The sequence below is a fragment of the Limulus polyphemus genome, unplaced genomic scaffold (assembly GCF_000517525.1).
Source record: "Limulus polyphemus unplaced genomic scaffold, Limulus_polyphemus-2.1.2 Scaffold31, whole genome shotgun sequence".
Classification (NCBI taxonomy): Eukaryota; Metazoa; Arthropoda; class Merostomata; order Xiphosura; family Limulidae; genus Limulus; species Limulus polyphemus.
Genome location: NW_013665641.1, coordinates 1,138,931 through 1,147,765, shown reverse-complemented (window position 1 = coordinate 1,147,765; position 8,835 = coordinate 1,138,931). Strand labels below are relative to the sequence as shown.

General features: G+C 33.0%; 1 protein-coding gene across 2 annotated transcripts in view; it reads left to right on the top strand.

Moving 5' to 3' along the window:
• Positions 1-8,835, top strand: part of LOC106460006 (solute carrier organic anion transporter family member 4A1-like) — a 119,963-nt gene that overhangs the window by 45,323 nt on the left and 65,805 nt on the right. The window contains exon 2 of one of the 2 annotated variants that reach the window (XM_013919690.2): positions 2,230-2,282. The exons of the other annotated variant lie outside the window; for it this stretch is intronic. The gene's annotated coding sequence lies outside the window, so the exon portion shown is untranslated. The remainder of the gene's footprint in view (positions 1-2,229; positions 2,283-8,835) is intronic. 2 annotated transcript variants of the gene reach the window in all.

Sequence of the window (8,835 nt, the reverse complement as noted above, 5' to 3'; positions counted from 1 at the left end):
GTTTTGGCTCAACAGATTGCAGCCAACTGTGAAGCATGGGGGTTTCAGCGTGTTGATTTGGGGTACTGTTTGGGTTGGTGGGAGATCGAGCTTAATGGAGTGCGTTGGCAACATAAATTTTGCGAAATACGTCGAAATATTGGAGGAAGGACTCTTGCCACTTTATTCCTCGGGTTTCGTGGACAAGAACACAACGTTGTTCGAGGAAGATGGAGCACCGTGTCACACTGCTAGAAACACCCAAAAGTGGCAGGAAGAAAATGGTATCCAGAAGTTAAGTATATTTTCTATTAAATACAGTTTATGTTCCTATAGTGCGTAGAAAGAAAAAAAAGCAAGAAACTCAATCAAAATTGGAGATGTTATATCTCATTTATTTCATAATGGATTGCCTTGAAATTTGATACGTGAAGTCCAGTAGAGCATGTCCACAGAAAATATGCATTAATTTCGATTATCACAGTCCGAGATAAAAATCGCTAAACTATCACTCCTGTTAATAAATAACACACAGTGATACCTGTAGGTTGTTTTGGCCGCACGACACACTACGTGTGTCTTGATAAACATGACCACATTTACGCATAGGCAGAGTGGGCAGCTGTCTAGAAAGGCAAATTATATAAGCGGCAACAAAAGTTTGAATTATGTTTTTCTTGTATTTTGTGATGCAGAAGGTTGCAACTCGTCACACCAAATTGAGATACCAATCAAGAGCGTTAAGCAATAACGTGACTGATGACATGATTATTGACGTTACTAATACAGATATTTTATTTTTGTAGCGATCACATGGAGGCGTGGACTGCAATAAAAATATCTGACTAGGGCGGCACTATACCTTAATGCGGCCCTGAATATAAAACGTAATAAAATACTCGAATAAAGTAAATGGGTTTTATGAATCTTTCCGTGGGGTCCTCAGGCGGGAAAAAGTTTCAGAAGACAGTAAGGAAAGATTCAAGAACACCATTTTCCTTTGCGGCTTAGTTATGTTAATATTTTGAGTTTTATTTCTTCTCTCAAAGTGATTGGGTGTCAGTAATTAAATTAGTTTAAATAACATTCATACTGACCATAATTACTTCTTCCACTGAATAACATACTTTAGAAACTGTCAAGTATACTTTAAAATAGAAAACTCCACTATAGGTGAAAATACCGTTGATAAATGTTCTCACGAGGTTAGCAGCTTCTATTTTTAAATATTCTTTGGTATTATGCTGATACTAAATATATTTTTTTATCATTTTTGGAAGATGTTTAATGTTTCTAAAATAGTCTCTTCAAAGTTCTTAACAGTAATTTCTGTACTTCAAGATTGAATGAATTTTAATGGTGTAAACAAAAAAAATTAAAAAAAACGAAATCTTTTACTAAGTTTTTCGAAGTAGTTTATTTACATGGTTATCATTATATCATTTTAATTACAGTTAAATGCTTGAATGACTAAACGAATAACGAAACAAAACTTTTGATCGATTGCGTACTAATTGGTTTCATGTACATCTAATGTTTTACGAATTAAGCTGCTTGGATAGTGCTACACTATGACGTCTGGACTCGTTTAAGCTCATCTTCGTCAGGTCATACAAGTAGTTGATCAAATATAGCTTCAAACCGCAAGATAAAAATATAACGTTACACTGTTTTTAACATGTTAAATCCAAATTGTCTTGCCCGAAGCACGATTCTTATGACCGTCAATAATGTTTTAGTAAATTACTTTTTTCTTATATCGGAAAAGTGCACAGAACTAGGCCAGAGATATCCATCTGCATTAGCTGTCCTTAATTTTAAACTGATAGATAGAAGGGAAGGCAGCTAGACAAGAACCCCCACCACTAACTCCCAGGTAACTCTAAAAGAATAATATAATTCGACCGCCACTTTTTTGTTAACGCACCCACGGTCCCAGAGTGCGGAGTTTGTTTTTATGGCATCAGGATGCAAACCATGATTCCTGGGATCCACAACACGGTACACTAACCATTAGGTCACACCCGGTTCACCATATTATTAAAACTCGTACAACTTGACTGGCCATAGCATATAATTTATGGTTATATAGGTATTTTACTCACAGTAACGAAAGTTAACATTTCGTTATTTTTGGTCATGTATTCAGTGGTGAATCAACGTGTACGTAAGTTTTTACAAATATTAATTTTTAGGTATTGTATGAGGATTTTTCTCGAATTATTTATAATTTTTTTTTTTCTTTTTCAGGTATCCAACAAGATCAGGAAGCATATTAGAAGATAGTGCAGTTCTAGACATTGGTATTTTTTATATTAATCAATCACTTATTTTATATTTGATAATCTCGTACCCACGTTTCAACAACAACCACCAGTGTTGATTCGATTATTAACTGTCTAAATTTAATAGTTCCCCAGTGGATCAGCGGTAAGTTTACGGGCTTACAACGCTAGAATATGCTGTTCGATTTCCCGCGTTTGACAGGGAGCAGATAGCTTTTCATTAAGAAAACAACAACAACCAAATTTAGTAAATATTGTTAGTTAAAAGTTATTAATAGCGACATTTTTCCAAACTTAAACCTTTTGTCTTTGTAAACAGTCATGCGATATTACATGGCCCGATACGTTTTAACTTTGTTCTAAACACATTCACTGCCAATGATTGAGGCAATTGTAGCCATTGAGTATATACACCAAAGTCAATTGGATCTATCTACCGTGTTGGAACAAAGAATTGTACTTAATGTTATAAGTTGTAGTCACTTTTTGTTCGAGAGACATAAATAATTGCTTGGTGTAACCTTTATCTTTGACATAATCACTCCACCACATAGCTAAGTAATCGGTGAATTAATTAATTAATCCCTACTTTGCATGAAATCGGACAAGCAAACATTGGATTAAATGTAACACCTTATTTATTTATCCATCGGATACGAGTAAGAAAGTACAGACGCTTTCCCAAAATATTTTATTAATGTTATATGAACAATTTATATAGGATTTTTTTGTCAACAGAAAAAATATCGTCCACATATTAACCAGCTTGAAAAATTTGGATGATATAACATGGTAAGACTTTCCAATTCAGATGATCAAATACATGACAAATCGTGTATGATCTAGGATAGGAAAATCGTAACTGATATATCGTGTTCAAATCACTGCTTAAGTGTGATATATTCGTTAGGCCCAATTTTCTAATAGATCGTTATGTTTATGCCTTAACTTTTTCTTGTCTCTTGAAATAAATATTACTTCACGATTCTTGAAAATGTTATTAAATAACTAAATCATCATTCTTAGAAAACTGTTTTCTAAAAGCGTGTCATATATAATCGGCAGATAGTCTTACATAAGAGAAATAATGAGACATTGTTTTCAGATTTGTTGTCCTTTTTTCTAAATTAACAAATACTAACTGCATTGTTTCAAAGAAAGCTATCTTCCGTACTAACTCTGGAAAGTTGTGAAAAAATATGTAGTAAAGGATGACATTATCATTACTTGAAGGAAGATTATTCACTAAATAAGATGATGAGCCAACATTATCAGCCATGTTATTAACAAGTCTAATCACATAGTTTTTGACAGTAGTTCGGAATATAATTTGACACATGTTGCATCGTTTTGCAGCAGAAATTGATCTTTCACCTAGAAGTATTAAGAATGATTTTAAATCTCAAACTACACAAGTAATACTCCTCTTTGACAAGCAGAATAAAAAACTGAGAGTTTCATGCATACAGACTTACAATTTTAAGACACTGCTTGAAGAATAGATAACAGGTCTTTGGAAAACTCTGGGAAGGAGACTTTCAGTTCGTTAACTAGCGCGGAAAGTATCTACAGCTTTTGACGACATAACCAATTGTTATTATATCTCTGACTCTTCTACGACCAGACAAATGCATGACATTTTTTGGATATTTTATACTTCACTGACAAAATCTCTTGGAGTACTTTCAGCTTAATACTTTTTAAAATAAACATATACTTGGAAATTTTAAGAATCTCCACCGAACAGTAAACATTTTTATTCATTTAATTGTTTGTTTACGAATGCTTTGAAGATTAACGAACCTTAAAAGAAAAATCAAATGGTTGAAAGAATATAGAACGTTTTAAAATTGTAAATAAACTCACAGTTTGAGGGTAGCGAGTAGTTCCGAGGTTGAAGTCTTGAGCCAGCTCAACTTTGCTTATTCTTTCATCCTTTTATTGTAACTTAGCTCTAGATCATGACTTGGTAATACTTAAGAAAAATAAATTAAAGAGAATTAGAAAAGTTAAAATGCACAATTGATATCAATGAGGTACAAAACATTTTGATAAGGAAAAACCACTCCAAAAACGGATAGCTTTTTAAAGTTCCAAACAAAAATTCAAAATTTTAATTGTAAACGTAGAAAGGCTGATCGGATATACGTATACAAGACAACACAACTTACTGGACTTTTTCTTAACTTTCTCTTCCCCATAGTCAACTTTACCAATAATAAAAAAAAAAGTTTCAGGAAGTCGGCCTCATGGAAACTCCAGTTACTATTAACGTTCGAAAACAACAACAAAATACTAAATTATTAGATCACTCTGTACATCCCTATTCACAGTTAAGAATTTAATGTCGCCGTTATCTCTCATTGGATTACAAATAAATGTATATTAATAAATGGACGCAGTAAGTTTCAACTAGTGACCATCAATCACTAGTAACCACTGCCAGTTTAATGGTTTAACAGTTGTCATTCAGGTTACAAACACTTGCTATACGTGTTAGCGTTCTTTCTCTATCAAGGCCAATTTCACAAATAGGAAGTGCTTTTATTGCATCAGTTTAGACGGTATCAAGTAATTCAAGTAGGACTGGAAGTGGTTGCAATTAAGGTGTGCGTTACAGTGGTCACCTTAGATATTTTAACACACTATATAAGTTACTACAGACTGCTGTGTTTCGGAAAGTAACGGTTCTGTATTTTATGTGTGTCACAAATGTCCATTACCTTGTTCACAGAAAGACCTATAATAATGTGCCCTACTCAACTATCTTGTTTTGAGGCATTCAAATAGCACATAAGAATTTATTACATCAATTGAATGATAAACCGAGATTAGATTCATAGCCTAATTGTGTATCTGTTATCTTTGAAGGAGTGTGGATATCATTTTATTCTTCACTAATCTGCATCTTTAGTAACACTTTCTAACGTGGCAGCATTTTCCAGTTTATTTTTAAAGTACCTAATATACAACAACCAGTGAGATTAGTTTCTACCCTGTTTCCGTGTCCCCATTACCTGATTGCGAGTCCACTAGGTAATTTTTAACCTGAGAATATCATAAAAGTTGACCTTCGATTATCAACATCTGTAAAATATATTTTCCTATTAAGATAAGCAATGGATTACATCAACTACTATGATAATTATACTGATTTAATTACGGCAGCATGGATTCAACTTGGCGAGTTGTGTATTTAGTACGACCTTTCTGGGCTGTGTGAATAAAACGTTCTTTCCTGTTTCAGCCAGTGTATTTTGAACGCACTTTGTCCACCACGAAGCTTGTTTAAGATCATTCTATACACTAGCATTTCATATACGTTTATCGTATGTACAGCAAGACTTCATTGCCAGTTGATTGTATGATTCGTCTTCTTGTCCTTAAAATTCGTATGATATTCATATAATTACTTCACATTATAATGGCTTCCTTTTAATGATTACTACATATTTACAAAGTTTGTTTTTGTAATAATTTATTTCCTGTTAACTGTACAAGTAGCAGACATATTTCCCTTTCCTACAACTTTTGAAAATGCTGTCAAATCCACATTTACTTCCTCATGTTCCTGTTAGTTCTGTAATCATAAAGAACGGCTACTCATACCAGTATACATACTACGTTGTAAGCACGTATTATTTTCAGTATTTTTTAAAGCCATTATTTACTTTAGTTTAATTTAACTTGTGTAGTTTGAATTCACGATGCTTTTTTCCGAACTTGCATGCTTATCTATAATTATGGAGGTTCATCAAGTCCCAACAGTTTCAAATATTAATTATATAAGTATCGTTTAGTTGCATTTCATAGTTCGTACACTGCGAGGACAGGTGCTGGCGAAGGTTAAGTATCCTTCCAAAGAGTTTCACCATTGTTAGCTCTGACAAACCGCAATATGAATCCATCCGTAATTGTTTCTCTGTTCGTTATAAATTGATAGAATGATTATCTGGCTATAATTCTTTTTTTAATCTGAGGATGAAATATTTTAATAACTTTCCATCCAAACACATATGTAATATTTTATATACTTAGTTGTAAAATCCTCATTTTTATACACTCTTCATCAAAACCAGTTAAGCTTTTTTCAGCATAATAGGAAAGTCGTAATGTTTCGGGTCGGGACATTTCCGTGTCTGCCTTTGCTAAGTGTTTTATAGAACTGGAGAAATATGATAACATCCAAGAAATTTATTAGATCCAGCGATTCATTCGTATTACAGTAGGAACATTCAAGCTGTCATTCCAGTAATGTGTGTCTGATGTACTTGATGGCTCTTTGTGCATAAATACTTGGTACAATTCATCGTCCCTTATGATTTTGGAAATTGTAGCTTAATCACGCCAGTTATAATTTACTGAGATCTTCTAGTCAAGTATGAAAAGTCTCCAGTATTGGTGGCGACCATTTCTGTCCAGGTAACAATGTTTTCTTGACTATTCGCCCTGTTGCATTTTTAATGTATTTTCTCAACGACGCCTAGGACACACACAGAACGGAATTCATTGCAGAGTTGTATATAGTATCGATATACTATTAAATATACGGAAATTGGGCTTTCAATTTCATGGTTTTCCATTGGCTTCTTCCGCCACTCACCTGACATTGGTTAAAAGTAGCGGTTACTGCTGTTCTTTTCTTCTGCTGTTCTTTTAAAAAAGCATATCATTCATGTTTCATATAAACACTCAACGAACACCAAGGTTATTTTCAGGACCTAACAAGGTATGAAACTTTCCAGCATGTTCATGGTCATGTTCTATATGAAGAAATGAAAATAACAAAGTAAAATTGTGTAATTTAATAGTATGTAAATTAGTAATCATCTCATTTAAGGAAAACGTAACTTAATGAAAAAGCAAAACACGAACGTAATAATAGGAAGCATTTATTAAACGTTTCGGAATCATCATAATTCCATCATCAATAATCTCGAGGTATAAAACAAACAAACAATATTTGTAGCTACAACAGCAATATGATATACATAAGAAGTGGACAATTTGAATTTATAAAGAATAAATGTAGCAATAATGAAATAAATTAAAATAGATTTAAATCAAGTGAAGAAAATATATTATTTAGGGACGGAAGAAGATTTTTTATGTATAATATTTCTTTTGTTAGAAGTTCAGTATCATGTTTGGCTAATGAGAGAATTTTAAAGTTGGAGAGAGAAATCGGATGCCCTGTTTCTGTATTTTGCAGATAGACAGCGGAGTTGGGAGGGTTTTAACCTTTCTTCCAGTTTTTATAGTTTTTACTGGTGAAACCAAACGTTATCTTAAAATACGAGCATATGAACGTAAATATGACATTATATAAATTATGTTTTAACTCATAATAAACAGTGCGGCCGAAAGCAGATATCTCTATATGGCTGATATATATGGATAAACTAAACCGTCAGACTATTTGCCTTAAAAATAGTCTAGGTATTTAAAATATATATATATATATATATATAAAGCAACCTAATGATCCAATAGAGTCGATGGTCTAAAAATACCCCCCCCCCCCTAATAAAACTGTTTGCACACGACTGCACATTGCCTTGCTACTGGTACACATGAAAAAATTCATTCCGCACATGGATTGAAAAAATTGACGGTTGACAGCCGTGACATCAGATACTCAAAAGGTTTTTATTGCAGTTTCTCCGAGGGTTCGCACACAAGTTCTGTTCTTTTACTTATACTTTTTCTTTCATTGTCATTAGGTACCGTACGAAAGATAATGATTTATCTTATGGCTGAGCTATACAGCAGCTTTTTCCCACATAAGATTGCAGTCTTAGCATAGGTTTACGAAACAACACTAGCCTTTTATGTTTTAACTGATAATTAGGCGTAGCATCGTAATGTTTTTGTTCTTCTTCTTGAAGCGCAAATCTACACAATGGGCTATTGCACTGCTTCCACCGCAGGGTTCTAACCCCATAATTTAGCGTTATAAGTTTACCGTTAGGTCACCGTAACACGCCTTATAAGTAAAAATACGTTTAAAAAATAATTGTTTAGTTTCTGTACCTTGTATTAGGCTTTTAATTAAAATAAGATTTACATATTAATATTACACGAATGTGTACATTTCAAATGAAAGTATACATTTCTGAAACGTACATTGTTCGTGATATTTGTCCGTAAAACTCTCCTTTGCTCATGTGATGCTGAGTTGTGCGAAGAAATTTTTTAATTCCTAATAAACAGTGCGACCGAAATCAAATATCTACATGACCGATATGTATAGATAAATTAGAACATTAGACGATTTGCCATAAAAATAGTCTAGGTATTTATAATCTATGCATATATGGAACATAATTGAAATAGAGCAGTATTTTATAAATTTTTCGCGTTTATTTGTTTCTGCCTTTATTAAAAAGGTCAAGCTACTTGTTAATTCCAAAATATATTTTCAAGTTTTTAATTCTGTTGATAGATTCTAATGATAGATTCCTAACTGCTGAGACTTTGATTCGGTAGGTGGAGGTTTAGTCTGTTAAGATCACATGTTTGTAGATTAAGTGTACCAAAATCCTATTAAGATCTATTTGTTATTAAGTCT